The sequence below is a fragment of the Leopardus geoffroyi genome, chromosome D1 (assembly GCF_018350155.1).
Source record: "Leopardus geoffroyi isolate Oge1 chromosome D1, O.geoffroyi_Oge1_pat1.0, whole genome shotgun sequence".
Taxonomy (NCBI): domain Eukaryota; kingdom Metazoa; phylum Chordata; class Mammalia; order Carnivora; family Felidae; genus Leopardus; species Leopardus geoffroyi.
The window spans coordinates 56,579,298-56,591,626 of NC_059329.1; the positions used below are offsets into that span (position 1 = coordinate 56,579,298).

Below are 12,329 nucleotides of genomic sequence, written 5' to 3' on the forward strand. Positions count from 1 at the left end.
CCAGCCTGGGGAGGGGAGGGGAGGGGAGGGGAGGGGAGGAGAGGAGAGGAGAGGAGAGGAGAGGAGAGGAGAAGAGAGGCGAGGCAGCGGGGGAAGAGGGGACGGCAGGGCAATGGCTGGAAGATGGCCTGGCCAGCAGAACTAGCCTGCGAGGAGGTATTGGCAAGGCTGGGGACAGGTGAACCTTCAGGCACCTCCCACGTCCCACGGAGTCCTTGCAAGAGAGGTGCCTGGATGTCTCCCCACCTTCTGATCACTGTCCAGAGCCTCAGTGCCCTATCTGTGAAGTGAGAACAAGGGTTTCTGTTCTGAGGGACAAAAGAAAAAAAAGTTGCTGAGTTTGAAACTGGAAAGCCCTATAAATGGGAACGTACATGCACAGCGTCTGTGTTAGGTGCCATCTGCTCCCACAGGCACGCACGTGGCCATCTCCCTCACCCCCCACGCCTCTGTCCCTCCATTCTGCTTTCTCACGGCCTGGAGGCCTCCCCCGGCCCACCAAAGCCTCTCCCTTCCCTTGCCTTCTGTGTGCATGGGACAGAGACCATATTCTTTGTATTCCTTCCTTCTTTCTCTTGTGGAACAAATATTTATGGAGAATCCTCTATGCACCTGTGTTCACTATGTGACCACAGCAAGGCCTTTGCTCTCAAGGAGCCTCACAGCACAGGCTGGGGGAGACAGGCTATAAACTAAGAGCCAAGTATGATAACTTCGGGTCACGATAAGGCCTATGCAGAAATGAAAACAGGTGGGTGGAGGTGGGGGGCCAGCTACTTTACATATGGTGGCCTGAGACCCGAATGATAAGCCGTATTTGTTTCCTGTTGCTGCTATAACAAGTTACTATGAACGTAGTGGCTTAAAATAATGTAAGTTTATTATCTTACAGTTCTAGATGTCAGAAGACTAAAATGCATCCGCGGGCTGTGTATCTTCTGGGGCCTCTAGGCGCAAATCTGTTTCCTTGCCCTTTGGAGCTTCTGGAAACCGCCTGCATGGCTTGACCTGTGGCCCCTTCCTCCATCTTCAAAGGTATCATCATATCTCCCCCTTCCTCTGACCCCTGTTGTACCCTCATGTCTCTTTCTCTGACTCTGAACCCCTCTCCCCACCTCCCTCTTACAAGGACTCTTGTGATTCCATTGGGCCACGAGGGTCATCTCCCCATCTTCATATTCGTAATTTAATCTCCTTTACCTTGTGAATGAACACATCCAGGATTAGGACACAGGCATCTTTGGGGGGCCGTTACTCTGCCTACCACAGAAGCCAACCCTGTGAAGGCCTTAGAGTGGAGGAGAGCAAGCAGAAAGAATTGCATGTGCAAAGCCCTCAAGGCTAGAATGAACTTGGCATGTTCTCGGAGGAGCAAGAAGGCCACCTTTCTAGAAAGTAATGCTCCAGTTAGCTTGATTTTAACGAACTCTACTCATGGGGCCAATCCCACCTCTGCGGATGAATGCGGTACGCTCCGGGACAGCCTCACAGAGCATCTCCTTGGCACTTAAGGTCATCTCCTCCATCTCCTCAACTTCGAGCTGGCCCACACTTCACATGCTTAGGAAGAGAGCCCCGGATGTTTGGAGAAGGTGCCTGCCTGGGCAGTTGCCTGGAGCTGGAGGCCAGACTGACTCTGGTCGAGGAGTGGGCCCAGCTCCTGGCACCTGCATATAATCCTTCTTTCTTCCTTGCTAAAGGCCAGGGTTGTGTGGCTAAGGGAGGCCGGGGGCAGGAAAGGCTGGACCTCCAGCAGTGGCAGCAGCCTTCAATGACCATATTGTTAGCTCTGAACTGCAGTGGGGAAGGTGCCAGGGTCTGGCTGAATGAAGCATCTGTGATCTCTGGGTCAGGGACTCTCCTGGGTCATACCTCCCACCCTCACCTCTGCCTGTACGTTTGGCTTCCTTAGCATCCCTTGTACTGTCCCCAGAGACCACAGCTGCCTCACTGTGCCATTGGCTGTTGGATGGTGGCCTCTCCTGTTAGAATTTAAGCTCTGAGAAGGCCAGAAGCTGTCTGTCTTGAGCACCACCAAGGCCCAGAACCCAGCCCAGGGCTCGGCTCAGAGAAGTTGTTCCATAAATGCGTGGAATGAATGAATGAATGAATGAATGAAGAAACGAATGAATAAATGAGAGACTGTTGCCATTCTTGCTTCATCTGGTCACCTTTTCCCCCAGACCCTCGCACCAGCTTCCTCACTAGTTTCCCTGCTTCTGGCCCCTCCACCACACCCTCCCCTAGCATCTAGTTAAAACCCTCCAGAAGCTCCCTGAGACTCTCAGGATCCGGCCAAGCTGCTGCCGGCCTCATTAGGCATTCACCCACCCATTCTCTTCCCTGCTCCTGCACTACCCCCTTGAACATACCAGATACCTCCCAGCCTGTGTGCCCTTGCATCCAGGGTTCCTAAGCCCAGAATGTCCTTTCTCCTCTTCTCCCCAACTGGGTGGCTTCTATTCATGGTTCAGGAGACAAGCTCCTCCAGGAAGCCTGCCTGACTACCCCCAGCCTCCTCTGGGCTCCCAGAGCCTCCCCACTCCACTCCACGCTTCTCACCACCTCGGCACCAGTTGTATTTGCCCGTTAACACCTCTGTCTCCTTCTCCAGACCTTGAGCTCCTCAAAAGCAGGCACTGAGTCTGACCCATGTTTTTGGCGTAGCAAGAGCCCTGGACGTGGTCAGGCCAGAGCAAATGCTCAGCAAAGGTATAAACTCAGACCCAAGACAGTGAGGGGCCTGAGGCCAAACTAGTGGGGCGTTTCTGCCCTCTTGTGGCCATTTTGGATCACTGTGCTTTACTGTATCCTGTTCATGAGTTTCTCTAGGGTAATGGACTGAGTCCAGGAACAGTGGTTTTCAGAATGTGGCCCCAAGACCACAGCATCAGTATCACCCTGGAACTTGTTAGAAATGAAAGTTTTTAACTGGGGCGCCTGGATGTCTCAGTCAGTGAAGCATGAGACTCTTGATCCCCATGTTGGGCATAAAGTTTAAAGAAAGAAAGAAGGAAAGACAGAAAGGAAGGAAGGAAGGAAGGAAGGAAGGAAGGAAGGAAGGGAGGGAGGGAGGGAGGGAGGGAGGAAGGAAGGAAAGAAGAAAGAAAGAAAGAAAGAAAGAAAGAAAGAAAGAAAGAAAGATTGATTCTTGGACTCTACCCCAGACTTATGAATCAGAAACTCTGGGTGTGAGGCCCAGAAATCTGTTTTTACAAGCTCTCCAGGTAATTCTGATGCAAGCTGGTTTGAGAATGCTTCTCCAGGAGCCCCAGGTGATCAAGGAGACAGCAAGACCCACCTAGGGTTGCTAGCTAAAACACAGGACTCCCAGTCAAAGGTGAATTTCAGATAAACAACAAAAGATTTTTATTACAAATATTTCACCACACACATTTATACTAAAACATCATTTGTTGTGCAGCTGATGCACACAGGAGAGCTGCTGCCTGGAATAGCAACAGAGGAACAGATAGAATGAGAGGCTCCAGAATGATTTATTGAGCACCTACTACGTGCCTGGCACTGTCCTGAGTAGTGGGCACGATATCCAAAAAATAGAAATGGAAGGAAAACTTATGAAGCCAGCATTACCTTGATTCCACAACCTGAGTAGTGGGCACGATGACAAAAGAAGCAGATACCAACCCCACCTTCAGTGTAAGGACTCCATGGGTCCTGCCGGCTTCGATTCCAGGTTTGCACCCTAAATTGAGAGCCCTAATCAAACAGTAGAGGAGGTTGACTTTTTTTATTTTTCATTTTTCAGAGGCAAGCAGGAAGTTGTTCTACTCTTCCTCATAGATTTGATTCAAAATTACATTAGAGGCAGTGGGCTGAGGGTGGAGGTGAAACAACATTGGTATGAGCTGATTATTGTTGCAGTGGAATGATGGGTAATGGGGGCTGCTTATACTAATCTGTCTAATTTTATGTACGTCATCCACACATTTATTTATTTATTAAAAAAAATTTTTTTTAATGTTTATTTTTGAGACAGAGAGACAGAGCATGAACGGGGGAGGGGCAGAGAGAGGGAGACACAGAATCGGAAACAGGCTCCAGGCTCTGAGCCATCAGCCCAGAGCCCGACGCGGGGCTCGAACTCACGGACCGCGAGATGGTGACCTGAGCTGAAGTCGGACGCTTAACCGACTGAGCCACCCAGGCGCCCCTATTTTTTTTTTTTAACACAGCTCAAAGTAATATTAAAACTCTGAAATCTTCCCAGTCTAGAATGAGACCCTTCTTTCAAGCTAGTCCTGCCTCAGAAAATGGAAACCTGAAGAGGGCGCTGCTCTCCCTCCATGACCATCACCGGCTGCTGGCTGTGGCCCCTCCAGAGTGGAGTGCAGAGCAGGAAAGAGGGCAGAAAAGGCCCTCCTTGCCTGATACGGTTGTAACCCAGCCTGGGGACACTCTGGCCATGGCGGATGTCCCAAGTTGATCTTAATTCATGGGATTCTCCCAGAGATTTTTCAGGAAACCTCCTCCTCTGGGGATCTCTCACCTGGATTTCCCCTGATGAGGCAGGGCCTCTTCTGGCTTGCAACTTCCCTGTTGCTTTCCAGCTGTCCCCGCTCTGTTGGGATCTCCTCACCGCCCCCAAAGTGGTCCTCGGGCAGAGGAACACCAGCTCAGACAGGCAGGCCCCCATCAGGTCCCCCGGATAATCAGGCATCCTCTGTCCAGTCTACCCAGGCAGCGAGCCGTTCCCAGCGGAGCCCAGGCCCTCCCCGCTCTGCCGCCACGCACAGCCCCTTGCTATGAGAGACTGTGTGTGAGAGCACTTCTGGTCCCCGTGTCTCCCAAAGTCAAGGCTCACGTGTCAAGCTCTCTGAACAGTGCTCCGGAAACCCTCCTCACTTGACTTCGAGGAGAGAAGAGAAGCAGAGCGGAATGACAAGTTTCTCTTGTGGGTGGGTGAGGGCCAGAGGCTGGCAGGACACGTCTGGGAGAATACCCTCTGCTGGTCCTACAGGGTGGGCTGATCCTCCATTGAGGAATCTGGGTACCGGGACCCTCTTGTCCACAGCTTTTGGAGCCCTGGTTAGACACCAGCCACAGGACGAGCCTTGTTCCCACCCCCACCCTATCACAGGACTAGAGAACCGCAGACAGAGAGCTGCTCCTTCGTCACCTGGATTTGCCTGGTAAAAACTTGCTCCTCGGCAAGCCTCCACGCAAGCTCTGCCGGCTCCGGGATGACCTCCCTGATTGCCCCATGGAGCGCCCTGAGTGCTCCCACTGTATCTCCCTGGTGCTCCCACTGTATCTTGTTCTCTCCTCCATTAGAACGTTTTTTTTTTTTTTTTTTTTTTTTTTACTTTTGAAAGCTGTCTGTTGCCATGGTTCCTCATCGGATTGTGAGTTCCTTGAAGAACCCCTGTTCTTCGAGTTTATCACTGGGTCCCTGGGACCCTGGGACCCTGGGTCCCTGGGTCACTGTGTCCCGAGTTTATCACTGGGTCCAGCACAAAGGCTGCCTGACACAAACGAGGGGTGACGCAAGAACAGCAGCGATGACAACCTTCGCTGAGTGTTGCCTGTGTGCCAGGCCCTGTGCCAGGCTTCATGGTGCATTGTCACATTAATCTTGCACAGTCTTATGTGGTAGGTACCATTCTCCCTATTTGTCAGATGGGAAAACTGAGGCTCTGAAGGTGAAATCACTGGCCAAGCTCACATGGATAGCAAGCAGGAGAGCCAGGGTTTGACACAAGTCCCCCTGAGTATGGAGCCCCTTGTCCTGTACTGATTCGGAGCTCACCATGTCTGACAGGTACCTGGGTGGGGGCAGGGGTGGGTGGGCACCCTTAGGTCAGCCTGAGACTGATTGCTCTGGCCCCAGCAAGCTAGGACTCTGCGATTTCTTGGGGTCGTAGGATGTTCAGAGAGTCAGGGGAGACAGGAGGGTCAAGACAGGAGTGGGAGGTCCTGACTTGTGAGGCGAGGGCAAGGTCAGGCCAAGACGCAATTTGGGCTATCACTTCTTGCCAGCGTTGACGGGCCTCATTTCCTTAATCTCTTAGCCCTACTCCAGCCTTTCACCAGACCCCCAGGGGCTGGCAGCCAAGGCCCCGGCTCAGAAAGCTCCCAGGGCTCCGGGAAGGGAGGAAACAAATCCCGGGAAATTTGGCAGGTCGCAACGGCTCAGTGTCTGGGTGTCCCCAGGGCAGCGATGGGTCCTGGCTCGGCCACGGGTCTGTGGTGACCACCGGTCCGGGTGTGCCCACCGCTGAGGGATGTGGGGCTGCCAGTGGTAAAGCTGCCCCGGAAGCAGTTGTCATCTAGTGTCACCCATGTCATTAGATGCCTCTGGGCCCTGTATGAAGGACTGTTGGGAAGACCAGGCGGTATCAGGGCACACAGGTGGGTCAGCCCGGGTGTGGCCCCGAGGGCTGCTGGCGAGAGCAGGGCCAGGAGTCAGAGCGAGCACTTCACTTCACTTCGGTCTTACACTGGCCGGGGGGCCCCAGGCCACTTGCCTAAATAAGATCCCTAAACCTCCTTTCTCTTCTCTACAATGAGGGGAGTGACACCCACTTGACAGGGCTCTCGTGAGAGTGAAAACGAGGTGAGTCAGCAGAAGGAAGCCATCACTGCAGGATTAGGTTCAGCGATGAGTAACAAATCCCCAGAGTTGTTCTGGCTTAAATGAGACTTTGTTTCTCTCCCAGTTGCACGGCTGGAAATCGATGGTCCAGGGGTGGTGGGGGGGGCTCTGCTTTGTTAAGTCCTTGGGCATTCAGGCTGCTTCTAGCTCATGGCTCCTCCGACCCTAGGGTGTGGCCCTTGTCTTCAAAGACCAAGATGGCAGCTAGAGCCCCAGCCATCACATTACATGTTCCAGGTGGCAGATAAGAGATGGACCAAAGAAGTGCATGGCACTCCCTTTAAGGGTGCTTCCCAGAAGTCCTAGGCAGCAATTTTGCTTACCTTCTGTTGGCTGTAACTTTAGTCCCAGGGCCACAGCAAGAGAGTCCGTGAAATGCGCTTTTGATGCCAAAGGGCCACCGTCCAGGTGAAAATCAGGAGTGCTACTACTGTGGAAGACTGAGGGCACAGATATTGGGGCATTAGCAGAAGTGCCGGCCACACATGCCTGGCACAGTGCCTGACGTGCATCAGAAGCATTCAGCAAATGTGAGCACCTTCTTCCCGGCCTGAGCAAGGTTATGGCCCTGGCTCCCGGGCTGGCACAGGGCCTCCCGGGGTGCCTTGATGGGACAGGCAGGAAGAGGACGGAGTTGGGACCGGCTGGGATGTAAGAGGCAGGGACATCCCTGGACGGGCCTGGCCAGCTGGTCACAGCACCACAAGGCTCAGCGTGTGCCAGCCCGCACCCGAAGGCCAGCACCCCAAGAACCCAGGAGTGGGGTCCTGGGTGGCAAGGACTCCTCGGGAGCCAGGCCAGAAGCTGGAGGCAGAAGACGCTACAGGAAGGGGAAAGGGCTTGACCGGCATAGGTGGGACACCAAAGCCCACCCGCAAGCGGGCATGACATCAGGGTGGAAAAGCACCGCGCAGGGTCCTGGACAGCCAGGCCTGTACTGATGGCCACCGCAGATGAAGAGAAAACATCGAAGTCAGACTTGCCCGTTTTTATTTTAGAAGCAAGCTAACAGATGTTAAGTAATCTAGGAAAAGCAGCCTCTGCCAAAAAACAGACCCAAAAATATGAAACAATGAAACCAGGCAGGGCGGCCAAGCACCAGCTCTTGTCAGGGAGATGGGGTTCTCATTCCTAAGGACATGACAGTGACAGGATCTGCTTTATGGGTAAATTAGGGTCGGTGGCATAGGGGACCTTGTAAGACCACCCCAGAGGGATGCTGCTGAATGTCCCGCTACCCACCCCCCACCCCCACCTCCCACTGTTTAAATTTGGAAGCAGGGGAACTTGCCTAAATATGTAAACCTGGTCTTGGAGCCTTGAGATTTGCCAGGCATGTTCCTTCTCCCAGTCCCTGATCTGTGGCATGCTATTAAGACCCCTAGTTGCACGTCCACACTGCATTGCCTGGCCCACCAACCGGTGTGGAAGGAAAGGAGCTTCAGTGTAAGCGCCAGGGGTCTGGGCCCTCCAGGCTGCCTGATGCTGAATGCGTGTCGGCTGACGGCGGGGGGCCTGAAGGCTTCCACGCAAGCATACCAAGGTCTCCTGTCCTGCCCTCCTAGGCGACAGCTGCATAGCTTCTCCTCTGCCCTCCCATCTCCAAGACCCCTTCCCACCTCCATCCCAGCTGATGATCTTGCCTCCTGAGTCACTGAGAAAATGAAAGCAAACGGAAAAGAGCGCCCCACCTCAGGCTCCCTCCATACAAGTCCTCAAGCTCAAGCCAGCCCCTCCTCCGGTGTGCCCCGCCCCCCCGCCCCGCCCCAGGCAGTCTGCTCTCTCCGAAGCCTTCAGCTCTTCTGTCCTCTCTTCTTCCCTTGGGTATACGCATGTCTCACGTGCTCTATGTCACGAAAACCTCAGTTTCCCTCTCTGTCCCTTGTCTTCCCTTCTTTTACATCAGAAGCCCTCAGAGGATCCAGGCTGATCTCTGCCCCCAGGTCCAGCCTCCTGTGGTTCCTTAGCCCCGCCCTACCCCTGGGTTTCAGCCTGCTCTTCTCCCGGACTCCCCCTCTGTCTCTCTTGCCCAGTCCTCCTCTTCCCCGGATGCAGGAGGCTGAGGCTCGTCCTGGTCTTGTCTTCTTCAGCAACCATTTCTTTATTGGTCTCATCCAAGCTCGAGACTTTAAACACCGTCCCTGTGCCCCAACGCCCACGTTTCTGGACCTCTCTCAGACTCCAGATTCGGACACCCAACTGTTGGCCCGCCATGTTTGCTTGGATGTCTGAGAGACAGCTGAGAATCAGCACATCCAATCCCAAATTCTGACCTGCTCCCCAAAACCTTTCGCTCCTGTCACCTTCCTCGTGACAGATCAGGGCACTGCCATCCCTCTAGTGCTCAGGCGGGGCCAGCCTTGACTCCTCTCTCTCACAACCTATCAGTTCATCAGGAAATCCTGTGGCTCCACCTTCCAAAGACTTATGGAATCTAACCACCTCTCACACTGCCCTGCTGTTGCCCTCCCCTGGGCTGCCACCACCTCCCCTCTGGTTGCTGCATTCCACTGTCCCTGCTTTGAACCCCCCCCCCCCCCCGTTTGGTCTATTTAACTCCTGAGGCAAACACTGAACCCCTCTGCTTTGAACTCGGAGGTGCTTCCCCATTTCGACGGAAGCAAACATTCAATTCCTTACCGTGGGCTCTGGGCCCACCGATCCACTCTCTGTGACCTCATGGATCCATCTTTTACCTTCCTCCTCCACCCCACCCCCTCCATCACCCCCTTCACTCAAGCCACATTGGCCTCCTGGCTTGAACGTACTAGGTGTGCTCCACCTCAGGGCCTTTGCACCTGTGTTCTGCTTCAGGGTTTTTTTTTTTTTTTTTTTTTTTTTTTTCACTCAGATGTCCCCTTTCTTGACCACTCCATTTAAAATAGTAATTCCCTGGGGCGCCTGGGTGGCGCAGTCGGTTAAGCGTCCGACTTCAGCCAGGTCACAATCTCGCGGTCTGTGAGTTCGAGCCCCGCGTCGGGCTCTGGGCTGATGGCTCAGAGCCTGGAGCCTGTTTCCGATTCTGTGTCTCCCTCTCTCTCTGCCCCTCCCCCGTTCATGCTCTGTCTCTCTCTGTCCCAAAAATAAATAAACGTTGAAAAAAATAAAATAAAATAGCAATTCCCCTGCTGACACTCCATGTTCTCCTCTGTGGCGCTCTTTCTTTTCTCTGCAGCACGTATCTCAACTAATATCCTGTTCTTGTTTGTTTGTTTGTTTGTTTGTTTATTGTCTACCTCCCTCCACTAGAAACTAAATTTCATGATGGCAGAGATTTTCACTGCTGTATCCCCAGCACTAAAACAATGCTGAGCACAAAGCAATCGCTCAGTATACATGTATTTAAAGAATGAAGAAAGGAAAGAAGCAATGACTGCGTGAAGGAATTGCTCTCCCTGCCCAGGAGGACTGGGCTGCCCACAGGGGGCAGTAGAACAGGGGGCAACAATGACCATTGTTGCGAGTACCAGGCCCCATGCTGGGTGCTGGGGTGTGTGTGGCCTGGTAGAAGCAGACGCATAAGCTGATATTCACAGAAGTGACTGGTAAATGAGAGGACAGAGGGAAGCCCAAGGGCCTGTGGCAGCCCAGAGGAGCACTGACCCAGGAAGCCTTCTGTGAGGAGGTGAGCCCTGCCCGAAGTCCTACCTCGCCACTCTCTCTCCACCTATGCCATTTTGTTCTCCATTCTCCCTCCTATCATTGCCATGGTCCACTGAGGGTAGAGTGTACTTCCTTGGTCTGTTGACTTTGGACTTGGTCCTGTGTCCCGCTTTGGCCAGTGGAATGTGGTCAGAAGAGACTGTGTGATTGTTCTGAGCCCAGGCCTTAAGAGGCATCACGTGTTTCTGCTTGCACCCTGACAGTTGCATGAAGAAAGCATGAGTTGGGCAGCCATTGATCTCAGAATGAGAGGCAGGTGGAACAGACCTGAGCCTGAAAGGCTGAAGCAGAGCATTTCCTGCCACGCCAGCCTACCTGCAGACTGTGAGCAAGACAGAGAGATACTGTTTATAAGCCGTCAAGATTTTTAGTTGTTTGTTACGCAGCATCATTATGGCAGTAGCTGACCAGTGCACCAAGGTAAGAGAAATCATCACCAAAAGTCACACTAGAAGTCACAATGTGTGAATCCTCTCGTTGCTATCCATGCAGAATTGCTCAGTAAAACAAAAGTTCAAAATATTACAAACAAACATCATTGAGACTGAAAAGGCATGTTTGTGTATTGATCAATGTGGGAGGAGCTGGGAAGATTGTCTGCCAAGAACCTTTTTTTTCCCCCAAGAATTGCCTCTGCCCCACCATCCATGTTTGCAAACACGGATACCACATTCCTTTGCTCTCAACCTCCATGATGAAGACTGAGGACCATGGTCATTCTAGGCCGAATGCCTTCTTTCCAAGAATTTTGCAACTAGGACAGAGATAGAAAACTCGGTTTCTCTTTGGGTGGATGGACCATAATATTCATTTGGGACCTGTTGGATGGCCCTGTTTTTTGCCTCATCCAGAGGCGTGACCCTACCCCTGCCCTTAGAAGTTGGGGGACTCCCCCATATCCTTTCACTGAATTCCCCTTTATGCTGAAACTTGTTCTGTTACAGAAACTGAATAAGAAGAGAAGTCTGTGGGTTCTGGCATGGGCTAGGTGCTCAGCAAATTTTCCTTGAATTGAGTTATTATAGGAAGCCACAGTTAGTATCACCTTTCCTGGGGTGTTGGCTGGTTGGGGTATTTCCAATTTTCTACCCTGAAGAAGGGCACCCATGATTGCCTCTTAGGTGCATGATGCTCGAGGCAGGACATCAACTGAGTGACTCTCCTGGTTCTTCCCCCATCCCTGCTGCTCCTGGTGATAAAGGATGCCCTTCCGTTCTCGGGCACAAGAGAAAGGCATGGTGAAAAAGAACACCAGATTATCTTTACCCCGGATTTACTCCTTCCTAGCTGTGTGACTGTGGGCGTGCTACTTAACCTCCATGTTGGTTTTCTCACGTCGATAAGTGACAACCATAACAGCTTACCCTCTAGGGCTGTGATGAGGCTTAAGAGCAAAATGCTTGTCAACAAGCAAAAACAACCTGATTCAAAAACAGGCAAAGAACTGGAGTAGACATTTCTTCAAAGAAGATAAACAGATGACCAATAAGCACATGAAAAGATGCTTAACATCACTAACCATTAGAGAATTGCAAATCGAAACCACAAAGCTGGGGCGCCTGGGTGGCTCAGTCAGTTAAGTGTCTGACTTTTGCTCAGGTCATGATCTTGCGGGTTTTGAGTTCACACCCCACATCGAGCTCTCTGCTATCAGTACAGAGCCCACTTCCGATCCTATGTCCCCCAGTCTCTCTCTCTGCCCCTCCCCTGCTAGTTCTCTTTCTCTCTCTCTCAAAATAAATAAATAAACTTAAAAAAAAAGAAGATAATACTTCATACCCACTGGGATGGCTATTATCAAAAAACATAAAAATGACAAGTGTTGGAGAGGATGTGGAAACACTGGAACCCTTGTGCACTGTTGGTGGGAAGGTAAAATGTTGCAGCCACTGTGGCAAACAGTATTTAACACTTAAAATTTTTCATTTTTAAAATTTTAATTAAAACGTATTGAAAATAGAGTGGCCGTATAACCCAGCAATTCCACTAATGGGGATCTACCCAACAGAATTGATACCCGCACGCCCAAGTCCACAGCAGCACTTTTCAT

At 52.1% G+C, this 12,329-nt stretch overlaps 1 protein-coding gene across 5 annotated transcripts in view; it reads left to right on the forward strand.

The window, feature by feature from the left end:
- LOC123601150 (BRD4-interacting chromatin-remodeling complex-associated protein-like) overlaps positions 1-11,789 on the forward strand; it is a 22,736-nt gene extending 10,947 nt beyond the window's left edge. Inside the window, exons 5-6 of one of the 5 annotated variants that reach the window (XR_006713997.1) lie at positions 893-1,035; positions 10,483-11,789. The gene's annotated coding sequence lies outside the window, so the exon portion shown is untranslated. Of the gene's footprint in view, positions 1-892; positions 2,141-4,000; positions 4,042-4,231; positions 5,771-10,482 lie in introns of those variants that run through there. The other 4 variants (XR_006713996.1, XR_006713998.1, XR_006713999.1 and 1 more) reach the window with 4 other exon arrangements.
- The last annotated feature ends 540 nt before the right edge of the window (positions 11,790-12,329 follow it).